The sequence below is a fragment of the Euphorbia lathyris genome, chromosome 8 (assembly GCF_963576675.1).
Source record: "Euphorbia lathyris chromosome 8, ddEupLath1.1, whole genome shotgun sequence".
In the NCBI taxonomy this organism is placed as follows: Eukaryota; Viridiplantae; Streptophyta; class Magnoliopsida; order Malpighiales; family Euphorbiaceae; genus Euphorbia; species Euphorbia lathyris.
In genome coordinates this window covers 65761199-65776486 of record NC_088917.1, presented here as the reverse complement: position 1 = coordinate 65776486, position 15288 = coordinate 65761199, and positions in this window count along the sequence as shown.

Sequence of the window (15288 nt, the reverse complement as noted above, 5' to 3'; positions counted from 1 at the left end):
TGTTAGAGACAGAGTTCGGTACAGACACTTCACGGGATCCATCCGAGAAATAATGATCACTTTGTAAGATTGAAAATAGTGTCGTAGTTTCTTTGTTAGCCATACTACTGCCACGCACGTCTTTTCGATCATATTATACTTAAGCTCGTATTCCAGGAACTTCTTACTCAGATAATACACCGCGTGCTCCACACCGGTGTCCCCTTCCTGGGCCAGTATTGCCCCGATAGATCGCTCCTCGATCGCTACATAGAGGAGAAGCGGTTTTCCAAGTTTAGGCGGTCTCAGAACCGGTGGATTAGACAAATAGTTCCGGACACTCTCCAATGCTTGCTGGCACTTATCATTCCAAACCGTTGGTTGATCTTTCCGTAGCAGCTTAAAGATCGGCTCGCAGATCGCAGTGAGTCGTGCTATGAACCGACTGATATACTGAACCTGCCCCAGAAATCCTCTCACTTCTTTCTCATTCTTGGGTGCTGGCATTTCCTGTATGGCCTTTACTTTTTCAGGATCCACCTCAATCCCCTTGTTCCTGATCACATAGCCTAAGATCTTCCCCGATGAAACGCCAAAGAAGCACTTTTTCGGGTTCAACCTTAGCTTGAATTCTGCAATTCGGGCCAAAAACTTCTCAAGTGCAGCGAAATGCCCCTCTCTCGTCTCCGACTTGACCATCATATCGTCCACATAAACTTCCACCTCTTTGTGTATCATATCATGGAACAGTGCCGTAGCCATCCATTGATAAGTTACCCCGGAATTTTTCAAACCAAACGGCATTACCCTATAGCAGTACGTTCCCCACTTAGTTGTGAACCAGGTCTTTGCCTTGTGCTTTTCTGCCATCTGAACTTGCATATAGCCCATGAAGCCGTCCACATTTGTGTGCAAGACGCTCGATGCTGCACTGTCGATTAATACGTCGATGTGAGGCAATGCGAATTCATCTTTGGGGCACGCCTTGTTAAGATCTCTATAATCGACGCACATTCTCACTTTGCCGTCCTTCTTCACGATTGGCACTACATTTGCGACCCAAGGGGGATAGTCGATTACTTCGATGAACCCTGCTTCTAACTGTTTCTTCACTTCCTCTCTGATCTTATCTTCCCATTCCAGCCTCATGCGTCGGAGTTTCTGTTTCACGGGCTTAGCATCGGGGTATGTTGGAATACGGTGAGTTACGATTGATTGATCGATTCCTGGCATGTCTTCGTATGTCCAAGCAAACACTATTTCGTATTTTTTAATTATTCTCTCAAATTCTTTCCTCTCTTCAGTAGTTAATTCTTGAGCAATTTGTATAAGTTTAGGATTTTCATCCGTGCCAAGATTGAAAGTTGACATTTCTATTGTATTGATTTCAAATGTAGGCATGTTATATGAATGAGAATGCATGGAATGATCAGAATCAACATCAAGCAAGTAAGCAAAATCAGAATTCATTTCATTGATAGTGTTGGCGAGTACATCATCGGATTCAAATAAAGCAGTAATACAATTGTCATCAACAGGGTTCTCGGGTTTCTCATAAGGCTCGGAGGTGTTAGGCTCATCCACCGCTCCCACAGTTGCCTCAATAGTGATGACCTTCTCTTCGGCATTCAGATCTAACATCATGATCTCCTCGACGAAGCAGTTTGCCTCTCCTTTGCCCCAACTGGTGACATCATTGAAAATCTCGAAGCCCGACAGAATCTTTCATTCGGCGCTAGTCCATGACTTAGGAGTCCCAGAATAAACCTTCTCGTGTCCCTCATTCACAAAATACTTCTTTAGGCCCACCTTTCCTTCACCACCTATGTTGGACGGACCTCCCAGCTCATATCCCAAACCCCTCCGGGTTTTCTGACTCTTGAAGTCCGAAGATTCTGGCAACCCTTGATGGTGTGCTCCCAAGCCCATACCGGGGATGAAACCCCCTTTCATCATCTTCACCACATCGGCGGTCATGCTAGACTCGTAGATCCCAGAAACCTGGAATCTGGAGAAAAGCTGAGGCTCAATTCCCAATGCAGCCACTGAACTCAACTTCTCAGCTTTAATCATCACTATCTGCTCCCCGAAGGGAAATTTGATCATTTGGTGGAGCGTGGAGGGCACCCCTCTTAGCTTATGGAACCATGGGCGTTCCAACAACACAGCAAAAGTCACCGGTATATCCAGCACCGTGAACTCTGCTTCTTCCTCGTGCGGCCCCACTTTCAGCTTGGCCTTAAAGACTCCTTCAATGTGCCTGCGGCTATCATCGTAGGCTCTGATCACGGTTTCCGAGGCAGTTAATTCTCCTATTTCCACTCCCAGCTTGGACAAAAGTTTCAGCGGGCAAACATTGATGGTCGATCCATCATCAACCATCACACAGCTAGTCTTCTTCCCGTTAATTTCAGCTCGAATGTATAAAGGCTTGTTGTGAGCCTTACCCTCTTCCGGGAGATCTTCATCAGTGAAAGTGATTTCAATCTTCTTCCGGGCCATAATCTCCCCTACTAGCGCTGCCGGCTCAGTATCGGTGGAAATGACCAAATTCTGCAGCTCCTTCATCAGATTCTCATGGTGGTACTTGGAATGACATAGGACTTCCCACACCGTAGACTTAGCTTGTGTTTTCTTCAACTGCTCGAGGACTTGGTCATCTGGCTTGGGGGCCGATCCTTCCCCTACTTCTGTCTCAACCATGGGTGCCTTCCCTTCGGCCACTCGACCTGATCTTGTCATAACGGCGATCTCCGGCTCATCATCAGATTCATCCCAAATATTAATAGGAATTCTCCGAACAGCATCCTCCTCCTCCGAGGAACTTTCCCAAATGTCCACAACCATCAGATCCATTACGTGAGGGACGTTTGAGTTCAAATAAAAGGGATCCGCCGATCCATACATGGCCCAGCATATCAACTCCTCATAATCCCTGAGGGACACTCTGCTCATCCTTCTTGCCGCCATCGGAATAGCGCCTCTTTGTATGCACATGAGCTGCACCTTATCACTCATCGTTTCATGACACTGCTCATAGCGATACCTCCACCTCCTAGCGTAATCCACAAATGGTTCCTCTGGGAATTTTCTGATCCTATCCAGATCTTCTAGGGATCCCGTCCATGGAACGTACATCTCATACCTCGACACAAACGCATCCCGAAGGGGTATCCAATGACTCATTTCTTCCTCTGATAGGCCTTGGTGCCACAACAAGGCTTCTCCCATGAGAGTTTCCGGGAAGTGTTCATGTAACTCACATTGAGGGAACCCAGCGTCATACATATGGTTGCGGAATAACTTTGCATGTTCAGCGGGATCCCGGTATCCGCCATACTTGGGCATTGCCAACACCGCCTCAGGTGTTTCATAAGAGGGTGAGTCTGGTGTTTGCTCCGCAAGCATCCATACTGTATATTCCTTAATGAACCTCTTGGTCAGTGCGGCCCAATCGCACTTGATACACATCGGGAGAGACATATACCACATCAGCGGCTCCCCCATCAGTGAATTGCAAAATAGACCGGTGATCTCTTCTTCATTAAAACCCAAAGGCCCCATAGCCGACAAGTGGAAGTGAAGGTGTTCCATCGGATCCTTGTTGCCGTTATACTTACTGACAGTTGGCAACAGACGCTTAATAGGCCCAATCTGCAGCGCAAAACACTCTACGGTCCTATCCTTAGCTTTCTTGTACTTCTCTAGGAATAAATCGGACAACTGTTCCCAATCATGCTTGCGGGAGTCAGGCAATGAATGGAACCATCCCAAAGGCTCGCCTATTAATGAATGGTGGAACCACTGAGCAATCTCATCCACCCCAAAGGATTCTATAAACATATCATGCATATACTCACACAAGTGCACATCGGGATTCTCTCCTCCACTAAATAGACTCAATTCTGGCATAATAGTTCGAGACGACCCTTCCCCGGTCTCTTCAGCACTATCTTCATCATACGGTGCTCCGCCGTCTAACCCTTCATCCATCGGTTCACCCTCCTGCTCCTTGCCAAGGAAGGACACATATAAACCATTTCCAACATTACTCTTCTCATCGGAGTCCAACAACTCCTCTTTATTTTCCCCGAAGGATTCCATGACTAAACTTGCTCTGAGCCCAGACCCGATCATGCTCACCCTATGATTAGGCAATGGATTACGCCTAGTGGAAGGGTTCGCTGACGAAGGATTGGCTATCTTCTTTTCCTCAATCAAATCCTGAATCTCGTGTTTCAGTCTCTCGCAGTTCTCAATAGTGTGCCCATAATTACTGTGGAACTCGCAGTACCCCCTAGCTTGTATCTGCGGAGTGGGCGGTGCTTTGTTATAAGGAGTGAGGGCCTTCAACAATCCCTTTTTCTGTAATCGTTTGAAAACTTTTGCGTAGGTCTGATCAAACTTGGCGAACTGCCTCTTCTCGATAGCATTAAGATCAAGCACTTTCACTGCGGCCGATTCTGTACTCGCGCTTGGCCCTCCGGCACTATATCCAAACTTTGTCCACTTGGTATAAGCTTTCTTCGGCTCTCCATCCCCCTCGACTGTCAAGGCGCAGCTATACATCTGATTGAAATCGGTAAAAGGCATATACCGCAGCTCATTCTTAATATACGGCAACGTGTTGCCAATTACCATTCAGATCTGATCCTGCTCAAGCGGTTTTTGCTTCATAACCGCCGCCTTGGCTCTCCACCTCCTCACAAAATCGGAGAAAGACTCACCAGTTTGTTGCTTAGTGCTTTCCAGCTCCTTTAGAGTAACCTCAAGCATAGTATTGAAACTATACTGAGCGATAAATGATTTCACCAACTCCTTCCAATCTCTCTTCGTCACCAACGGCAACGCATGAAACCATACGAGGGCAGCTCCCTCCAGATAGGTATTAAACAGTCCCAGGACTTGATCCTCAGTCAGGATCGTGTGCTTCATTACTGCAACATACTGATTCATGTGAGCCGTGGGATCCCCAGTTCCATCGAACTTCTTCATGTCCGGGAGCCGGAATTTCAAAGGCAAAGCTGTTGCCGACAAGCAGTTCTTCAAATTATAAAAGTCCTGACTTCCGGAGCTTCCCCCTCATAGATCCTGCACCTCCTGAGTAATGTGCTACTTCCATTCCTCTTCCTTAGCTTTCTCCTTCTCAAGCTGTTTTTGGATGTAATCCTGATAGTCATCCTCGTTCCCGAAGCGGGGACCAGTGTTCACCTCATTCTCAGCACGCTTACTACCACTCTTGTTATCCTTCAACGCCAGCTCAGCTAGCTGGGCCAAAATTGCGGCCAACTGATCATTAATGTTGTTCACAGAGTTTTCCAATTCGGCCACCTTTTCGTCGGTCGCAGACATACTGGCTGAAGACTGAGTATACTTGGACGTAGATGATTCAGAAGCCACAACTACCGATTCGGAACTGTCAATCTGTAGCTGATCAAACTGCCTGACTAGCCGGTTACTCTCGCGAAACCACAATCGCTTAATGATAAAGTCTGCATGAACGGCATCCATTAGTATGTATGCATGATTCGTGGTGTGTGTGTTTATTTATTTACGGATATATAAGATAAGAAGAACAAACGTCAGTCTAATTACACGTATCACAACATCTCTCTTCCACCCTTATTCCTCCACACACTCGACGGTCCAAGTCTCTTTCCTAGGATTTTGGTTTGGGGCTCACATTGCGGTCCGGGGGACGCGTGATGCCGACGATTATTGCGAAAAAAGGTAAATCATCCATCAGACAATACAGTTCGTTTTGACGTATCAACGTTCAGTGACTAAGATATCGACCAAATGGATTGTCCTTTCGAATAACTCATCTTTTGTCATTTCACGAGATGCATTAGTTCGGGTTTTGATTCCCTTTTGAGCGTATCTCGGATTTAGACGCGGTACAAGTTATTCTTCTGGTTCAATCGTTCGTTATTGGCAATGACTCGTTTCGCGTGGGTTCGTGTCTCGATTTTTGGATTACAACGGGATCTTTTGGATCTATCGAGAGACGTAACCACATGTTTATTTAGTGATGAAATCACTTTTTGGATTTTATTTTAGGGAACAAACTCATCGCGTAACGTGTTTGTTTTTAGCGTCAAGAATCCGCTTGCTCGTTTCAGCTACGTGAAAAGATGGCGAGTCTTATTCGAGCGCATGGTAATCTTTCGGCTAGCAACAACCCTTTATTTATTCCCATCTACGGGATATATCACCCTAACGTGGTTATAGAAAATCAACGTTTCGTTGAATCGCATGCTTATTCGAAGCAGGGATATTACCGTCCTTTTTTCATTTAGGCACGAGTCGAGCAAACACGCAGATCGGGCCATACTTCTTGTAGTTTTGGTAACGGTCGAAATGATCGAGCCATTAGTCAAACCCACAGTCTCGTCCATATGGCGCAATTATGCAGTTTAGCTTAATTCAGCTTTATGATTTTAAACGGCGTACATACCGGCTCGAGGCACGTATTTAACGTCATTGGTTCATTTTCTTTAACTACCCTCGGGATGGATACATATCGTAGATACAGAATGACTTTGGTCGTTTGTTTATTTTTTTGTTTTTCTTAGTCACTTTTGCGGATACATCCATTTCTCTTAAGAACAACACAAGGCGTAACGTAAGAGCTCGTTTTTCATTTGGAAGGGACGGGCCACGTTTATGAATCTCTTTACGTTACAACGGGGTCGTTCGAAACAGAAATGTTCTTTGTTTTCGTTTTGTCATGATTTCGCTTTATCCCAACGTATTTAAAGAATGTGAATAATGGTTATCGTTAATATAATCTTTTGAATCGAGATATAACTATCCTTAATATCAAAACGATTTGTACTAATACGTGCTTACGTCATAACGTATTTCCTGAACATGTGCCTTCTTCGGGACACGGAAAGGGACCAGGCGGGTCGCACAAGTTCATTAATACGAGATAACTAAGTCGTCTTTAGTTCGAAATGTTTCGATATTTTGGGGTAGTTTATATATCGGTTTAAGAGTTATATTAACGCATCGCTTCATTTCCTTTACATATTTTAGGATTAGACAAGTATCATGGTAATTTGAAAACACGAACTGATTCATTTATCACATCAAAAATAGTAACGGGTAATTCTATGGCAACTTCTAAGGCTACTATATGCTGACACGGCTGATCGCGGGACCTCACAGGACCGCACAAATTCGCCCCTAACGAATGGATGGGGACCCTTTGGCGCCTTACTGCAAGGGGGAACTTACACTAGCCTCTTTCGAGCGACGAATGGACTCTCGCTAGAGGTTTCGTGGAAATTACCCAAAAGGTTTGCAATAATGCGTATGAATGCATACGAAAAGAAATAATACGATCCGTCCCCGTTAAGGGCTTAATACACGCCTTCCGGAATCAAATTTCTCGCTTCCCCAGCAGAGTCGCCACTTGTTAGACAAGGTGCCGAACGGCCTCGCACGGGCGGACCGGGGGGTGGACACCTCATGGCGATGTAAGCGGTGATTGGCGCCAAAAGCAACCAATCGTGGAATCAAGCTGCTCGGCAGGACCGGAGCCTGGAGTATGGAAGAGTCGCCACCCACGAATGGGAAAATGAACACCGATCCCTTGCGGGAGACCGGTGAGGGTTCGGGAAACTTAGGTACGAGCCGAGAAGGCTAGCTCCTTTCCGGAGAAAGGCTATTAGGCACCCCGACATCGCCCGGTTATGAACCACCGGCCTCCTACTCAGCGTGTTAGGCGATAACGGACTAATCGCATATTTCTTTAAGTTTAAAATTCATTTGAAACCTTTTCTTTCTCGCTTTGAAAATCGTTTTGAGCATGTTATTCGAAAGCCATTTTAGTAAAGAATCACCCATTGTGTATAAATTTAAAGTATATAGGAGAGAGAGGGGGAGAAGAAAGAATTGATTTATTCACGGTGTGATTTTATGCTTTAGACTATACACTAACTCTAAGCTAATCTCATTCCCCAAAAACGAGTTTATTTACATGGTTCGTACCTTAATCGCCGTTGGAACGATTTAGGCATGTTTCAAAACCCCGTTAATGACGTTTACTCGAATCGCCGTTGGAACGACTCGAGCGTTTGAAAACGTTGAGCAAACATTTTTAATCTAAAAGCGTGATTAAGAATACAAGTCAATTTATTTTGTACAAAAACCATTTAATTAGGAAAACAATTCAAAACTTCATTATTCACAAAAGCAATTTTAATTACAAGGTTCGCTTAATCCGTCGTTGGAACGAATTAAGGTTTTAACACGTGATGCTTTAGGAAACGGTTTAAAGTGATAAGAAAGCCTTTTATTTACCTTAGGAACTTCTTAACAAATTAAGTTTAAATAAGCAAATTAAACTCTCTTTTTTATGATTTATTTTCCCTTTCCACTCAATTGAACCTTACTTGAGTATATGTATAAGAATGAACCATTTAAATCCCCCAAAATTCACCAAGTAAAACAAACTTGAAATATGTACATTAAAGTCCAAAAAATGAAGTGAATATACATATATACATATATACATTTTTATCTAAAAATAAGGATATGGTTTAAAAGATAAGTAAAAGATAGTACTAAATATATGCATAATAATGATAATACAAAATACTAAATATAATACATTTTTATCCTACAAAAAAAAACATATGAGAATAATAAGCAAAATCCATAAATAGAAAATAACATTTATCTCAAAATAGTTTTACATAATAAATATATAAAAAACAACTTCCACTCTAAATAATAGCTAATATAGCTTAAATGAGCCAAAAACTATATATATATATATACAAATATAATGCTTTACAAAACCAAATCAAAACGGATTAAATTCCCAATGTGAAATATAAGCTATATAATACGTATTTAAGGGTTATAGGACTCAAAAATAATTTTTATAATTATCTTACATAATTAAATATATATATATACAAGCACAAATATCAAAAAGTTGAGAAAAGAGGTTTAAAAGGGTAATTTTCGGATTCTAGCAGATTACCGACAGAAATTTCGTCGCTAATCTGCTGTTAGTGACAGAAAAGGCAGAATATCAACAGCAGTCCTTAAAATTTCCAGATTTGTTCAAACACCTTAGATTAGATCTATTCTATCGTTTTGGACCTCCGAACTACCCAAATTGGATCATAGTCTATAACGGAGACTCCTAAAACGATGTTTTCTTTTAAAACATTATTTAGAAATATTTTTCAAAACTTATAATTACAACGTTTTTTAATCCCGAACTACCTTTGAATCGGATCACGGTTCGTATTGGGATGTTAAAACAAGGTTTTTATTTCAAATTAAAACCAAACGTTTATTTAATACGAGACAAAAATTAAATAAATTCGGAAATTTAAATAAAACGTGATAAATAAATAATTAACTAAATAAATAAAATTATAACGTAAAAATAAATAAATAAAGAAAATAAATAAAATAAAACGAGTCTAGTCCTCGGATAATATCTAAAGATCGGTATTGACAGTTGAAGTCGGTTGATTCCACGAATCGTGATTTTTCGGTGTTTTTGGTAAAATTTTAACTTTTAGGAAATTCGGATTTTTTAGGAAAAAAAATGTTTTTTTCCCAAAAAATAACTTTCGCTCTCTAAAAAATGTTTTAGAGTGAGAAGCTCCCAAAAATCCTCCCCCCAAATGCATGGGGATCCGCGCCTTTTATAGGCACGGATCTCAAAAAATTTTGGGCGTACGCCCAAAATGTTGGGCGGACGCCCAAAATCAGTTGAGGGTTGCGCGCCTGCCCGACGACGGTCAGGCGAGGCCTGACACGACCGGGCGGTCGCCGAATGGCCGTCGAGCGACGCCGACCGTGCGTCAGGCCGCGCCCGACACTCGACGGGTGACGTCCCCTCCCCGACGAGCGGCGTCTGGGAGCCCGGCACGTCGGACGGGCGTCCGAGGTGCCGCGCATCGTGGCTTACGGAGCGACGATCGCCGCTGGGAGCGTCATTCATCGCTCGTAGACCGATGCTCGGCCCCCGGGGCCTTATCGCTCATCGTCGTGATACCGAATGCGCCCGACCCTACTCAGGAGATGCCGAACTAGTTAGCGGGGCTTTCAAGTGCCGGCTCTCCGAGCTTTCCCGTTTATTTTTAAATTTTCTGATTTAATAGAATCAACCGATTTAGTCGTTTACCGCGGGTTTTCATCACAGGTCCTCCGACTCGGTGTCTACAATAGTCTGAGCAGTCTCTTTGATCTATCCCGATAGATCTTAATCCGTAAGATGTAGGCTGCTTCTCCCAAGTCTTTCATGGAGAAATTACTCAATAACCAAACTTTTACTGTTTGCAATATTGCAACATCGTTTCCCATAAGTAGTATATCATCAACATATAGTATTAAGAAAACAACTGAGCTCCCACTTGTCTTCTTGTAAACACAAGCCTCTTCTGAGTTTTGTTCGAAACCAAATTGTTTTATGGTTTCATCAAAACGTTTGTTCCAGCTTCTAGATGCTTGCTTGAGTCCATAAATGGACCTTTGAAGTTTGCAAACCTTGGTTGCATTCTTCGACGTGAAACCTTCAGGTTGCATCATGTATACATGCTTAAGTAGGTTTCCATTTAGGAAAGCTGTTTTCACATCCATTTGCCAAATCTCATAATCAAAATGAGCGGCAATTGCAAGCAATATTTTGATGGATTTGAACATGGCTACTGGAGAGAAAGTCTCGTCATAGCCAATACCTTGCCTTTGATGATATCCTTTCGCTACTAACCTAGCTTTGTAGGTACTAACCTTTCCATCCATGTCTGTCTTCTTCTTGAAGATCCATCTGCACCCAATGGGTTTTATCCCTTCGGGTGGATAAACCAAGGTCCACACTTGGTTAGTATACATGGAGTCCATTTCAGAATTCATGGCGTCAAGCCATGCTTTAGATTCTGGACTAGTAAGAGCTTCTTCGTAGGTTTCGGGTTCATCGTCTAACACGGGAACCAGTTCGTTATCTCCCACTAGAAAACCATATCTAACTGGGAGTTCACGAATTCTTTGAGACCTACGAGTGGGATATGACACTTGTGTTTCATCTAGTGAAACGGGTTCGGGTTCAACTTCTTCTGTGTTTTCAACATGTGATTCCTCTTGAACTTCCTCAAGTTCAATCACGCTTCCATTCTGTGTTTCTTCCAGAAACTCTTTCTCTAGAAACACTGCGTGTTTGGATACTATTACCTTTTGGTCATCTGGATGATAAAAGTAATATCCCATAGTTTCCTTTGGGTATCCAATGAAGAAACACTTGTCATATTTGGGATCTAATTTATCTGACACAATACGTTTGATGTATGCTAAACATCCCCATATTCTCATGAAAGAGAAGATGGGTTTTCTCCCAACGAATAGTTCGAATGGTGTGGAACTGGCGGATTTGGTTGGAACTCGGTTTAAGGTAAATAGGGTAGTTTCTAAGGCATAGCCCTAGAATGATTTTGGAAGAGAAGTGGTGCTCATCATGGATCGTACCATATCTAGTAAGGTGCGATTTCTCCTTTCTGATACACCATTGTGTTGTGGTGTATAAGGAGGTGTCCATTGTGAGCATATTCCACATTCATTTAGATAACTCATAAATTCTTCAGAAAGATATTCTCCACCTCGATCAGATCGAAGTATTTTGATAGTGTTTCCTGTTTGATTCTCAACTTCATTCTTGAAGCATTTGAATTTCTCAAAAGCTTCTTACTTGTGCTTCATCAAATAGATATAACCATATCTGGTATGATCATCTATGAAGCTAATGAAGTATCTGAATCCTCCTCTTGCTTGGACTGACATAGGACCACATACATCTGAATGTATTAATCCTAGAGTGTCTGATACACGCTGACCTTTATTGCTAAAGGGTGTCTTTGTCATTTTTCCTTTTAAACATGACTCACACGTTCCCATCGATTCACAATCAATTGAGTCTATAAGCCCATCTTGATGTAGCTTAAGCATGCGTCTCTGGTTTATATGGCCTAAACGATAATGCCACAAGTAAGTTGAGTTATCTAATCTAAGTCTTTTGGTATCAATTGTGAAAGCAGAAACTTTATCATTCAAAACATAAATCCCACTCAATGATATTCCTGAAAAATAGAAAACTTTGTTTCTATAAAATTCGCAATTATTGTTCTTAATTGAAACATGAAAGCCATCTTCTACTAGACAGCTAATAGAAATAATGTTACGAGACATATCCGGAACATACAAACAATTCCTTAACACTACTACAAGTCCTGATGGTAGATGTAGATCATAGTTTCCAATTGCGAGTGCGGCAACCCTTGCACCATTTCCAACTCGCAAGTTTATGTCTCCTTTCTTCAATTCTCTAGTCTGTTTTAGTTCCTGCATATTCATACAAATATGAAATCCACATTCGGTATCTAATACCCAAGATTCAGACTGCGAAATTGAGTTAATTTCAATATAGAACATACCAGAAGTTGAAGCACCGTCCTTTCCCTTCTTGAGAGAAGCTAGGTACTCCTTGCAATTTCTCCTCCAATGCCCATCTTTACCACAGAAGTGGCATTCCCCTTTGGGCTTCTTGACTTGCTTTCCTTTGGCCTGGGCTGACTTGCCTCCCTTGTTCTTCTTGGGATATTTAGGATTGGGAAAATTCCCCTTCCTCTTCTTTGATCCCTCAATCACAAGAGCGGGTACCACCTTATCTTTCTTCAGGTTGGGCTCAACAGTCTTGAGCATATTGTCGAGCTCTTCAAGAGAGGTATGTAAGTCATTCATTTGGTAGTTCATGGTGAACTGTGAATAACTTTCTGGGAGGGATGTAAGAAGTAAGTCGACACTTAGTTCATGATCCATCGCGAAGCCAATACTAGAAAGTTTGGTGATATAGCCAATCATCTTGACACAATGTGTCATAACAGATGTGCCCTCTTGCATCCTGCAGCGAAACAACAGTTTTGATATCTCAAAACGTTCGCACCGAGTTTGTTTCCCAAACAACTCCTTCAAGTGCATGACAATAGAATAGGCATCCATTTCCTCATATTGTCTTTGCAGATCTGGTGTCATCGATGCAAGTATGATACACCCGGCGTGTTCATCATCGGATTTATGCTTCTGATAGGCATCAATCTCTTCAATGGGTGCATCATCGGCCGGAAGAATGGGTATCGATGTATCCAGTACATACCCTATCTTTTCGAACTTCAAAACAATTTTGAGGTTACGAAACCAGTCGGCGAAGTTTGAACCATTCAACTTGTTATCGGTAAGGATATTTCTTAGATCGGTTTTCGACATGATTGTTTTTAGAGTACGATTTAAAATTAACCTGAGAGTGAGAAAAGTGACGGATGTTATTCATTTGTTTAATTCATTCACAATTTAAATATGCTGGACTTTTATGTTTTAAATTGCTCCCACTATTTTACCAAATTAATAACCCTCTATATTAATTCGAAGGATATTCACAGTTCCTTTAGTGAGCTAGAATCCTAACTCCTGAAATTTCACCTTGAGTTTACTCAACAAGCTAGTTTCATTCATTAGGTAGATTCATGTAATCAATCACATCAAACATGTGATTTCTAGGTTGTTGGGTTACTAACTACATTAGTAACTGATATGTGTCGTCTATCAATCCCAACCATATTACCCATTAGGTTAGAACAACATGAGTTTACCCATCCAATTATTCTATCCTAATTTAAGCATTACCCCATATTCGTGAAAAGCGATTTTTCAATAATTCAGGTGTTTTTATAAGACCCCGAGCTTGAGTTTACTCAACAACCCAAAGGCCCCCAGTACTGCTGGCTGAATTATAATATTAGGGAGGGGCAACCGATTTTAATAACTTGCTTATTTACTTAACTTTTGATTAGTGAGGGATTTTATTTAAGTCTCATAATCTAACTTAGTCTTGATTTGCTTTAGCACATATCAAACATTCATACATTCAACAGTGACAATTATGGACATATCTCTAAGTTTATTCCGTTGAGCCAGAAACGGAATAAATGGTCACCCTAGGGAAATACTAACTATTACATATTTCTCTTTGGGTCCTCCATCTTCTCCTTGGCGCCTTGAATTACAACAATATTCAATTTCAAAGAAACTTCAATTTACTTGAAGGGATTTGGATGAGAAGAGAAATACAATAGAGAGTAAGAGAAGGCATGACACGCATGTCCTATTTAAATACCAAAAGACTAAATAACTATTAAATAGGGTCTAATATGTCCATAATGCCAAACATGTATAGACTCAATTAAATTAAATTTAATTGGTTGATTACACAAACTATTTATGTAATATTTAAGTTAATCAAATTAACAACTTAAATTAATTTTCATCCAATTTCAATTATGCATATCCTAATTAATTAATAATTCATTTAATACTTTGAATTACTTATATCAAATATTTAGGTAAAACAAACTTTTAAATAAATTGATTTTGATAATCAAAACAAATTATTATATTCTGAAACATATATATATATATATATATATATATATTTAAAACCCGGGCCTGCTTTTAAAAAATAATTTTTAAAACGGTAGCCTTCGGGCCGGGCCGATTTAATTGGCCCGCCCTCCGTAACAGCTGCTGCCTCGTGGAAGCAACAAGTTGCAGGGGAACCGCTGCTGTTACAGCAGCGGCGCCCCCAATGTTGGTTGCTGTGCAAGGCAGCAACCAACCCCGACAGCCGCTCGGGGTTGCTGCCTCGCGACATCAACTCCGAACGGCTGTTCGTATTTTTTTTTATTATTTTAAATATAAATATAAATATATATATATATATATATATATATATATAATTGTTCTAAAACAGGTTCAGAACAATTTTCAGAATGTTAAAACAGTTTTATCTTTTAGATTTAATAAAACAAAACGTTTTAATAATCTAACTATAAAACTTTTAGGTTTTGTTTAAAACGATTATCAATCGAAATAATCAGGAACTATGCATAATCAGTTTTAATTAACAAGTAATCAAAACTTATTTATCGTTAGGTTAATTGAACTAATCGATTAATTAATTTAATCTAACAATAAATCTATTCAATCTGATTGAAAAACACTTTTATTTACATATATGAAATAACAGATTAACATAGGCTCTGATACCAATGTAGGAAAATAGACAAGCCTAGGCATAGCGGAATAATAAAATTTTATCTATTTTATCTATTTCCCTTTTCCAATATCTGTTAATTGTTATTTCATATAAAGAGGGATAGAAAGTAATACCTTTACTGATGAACTATCTACCGTTGCAAACGAAGTGCCCACAACTTGTTATTATCAACTCGTGAA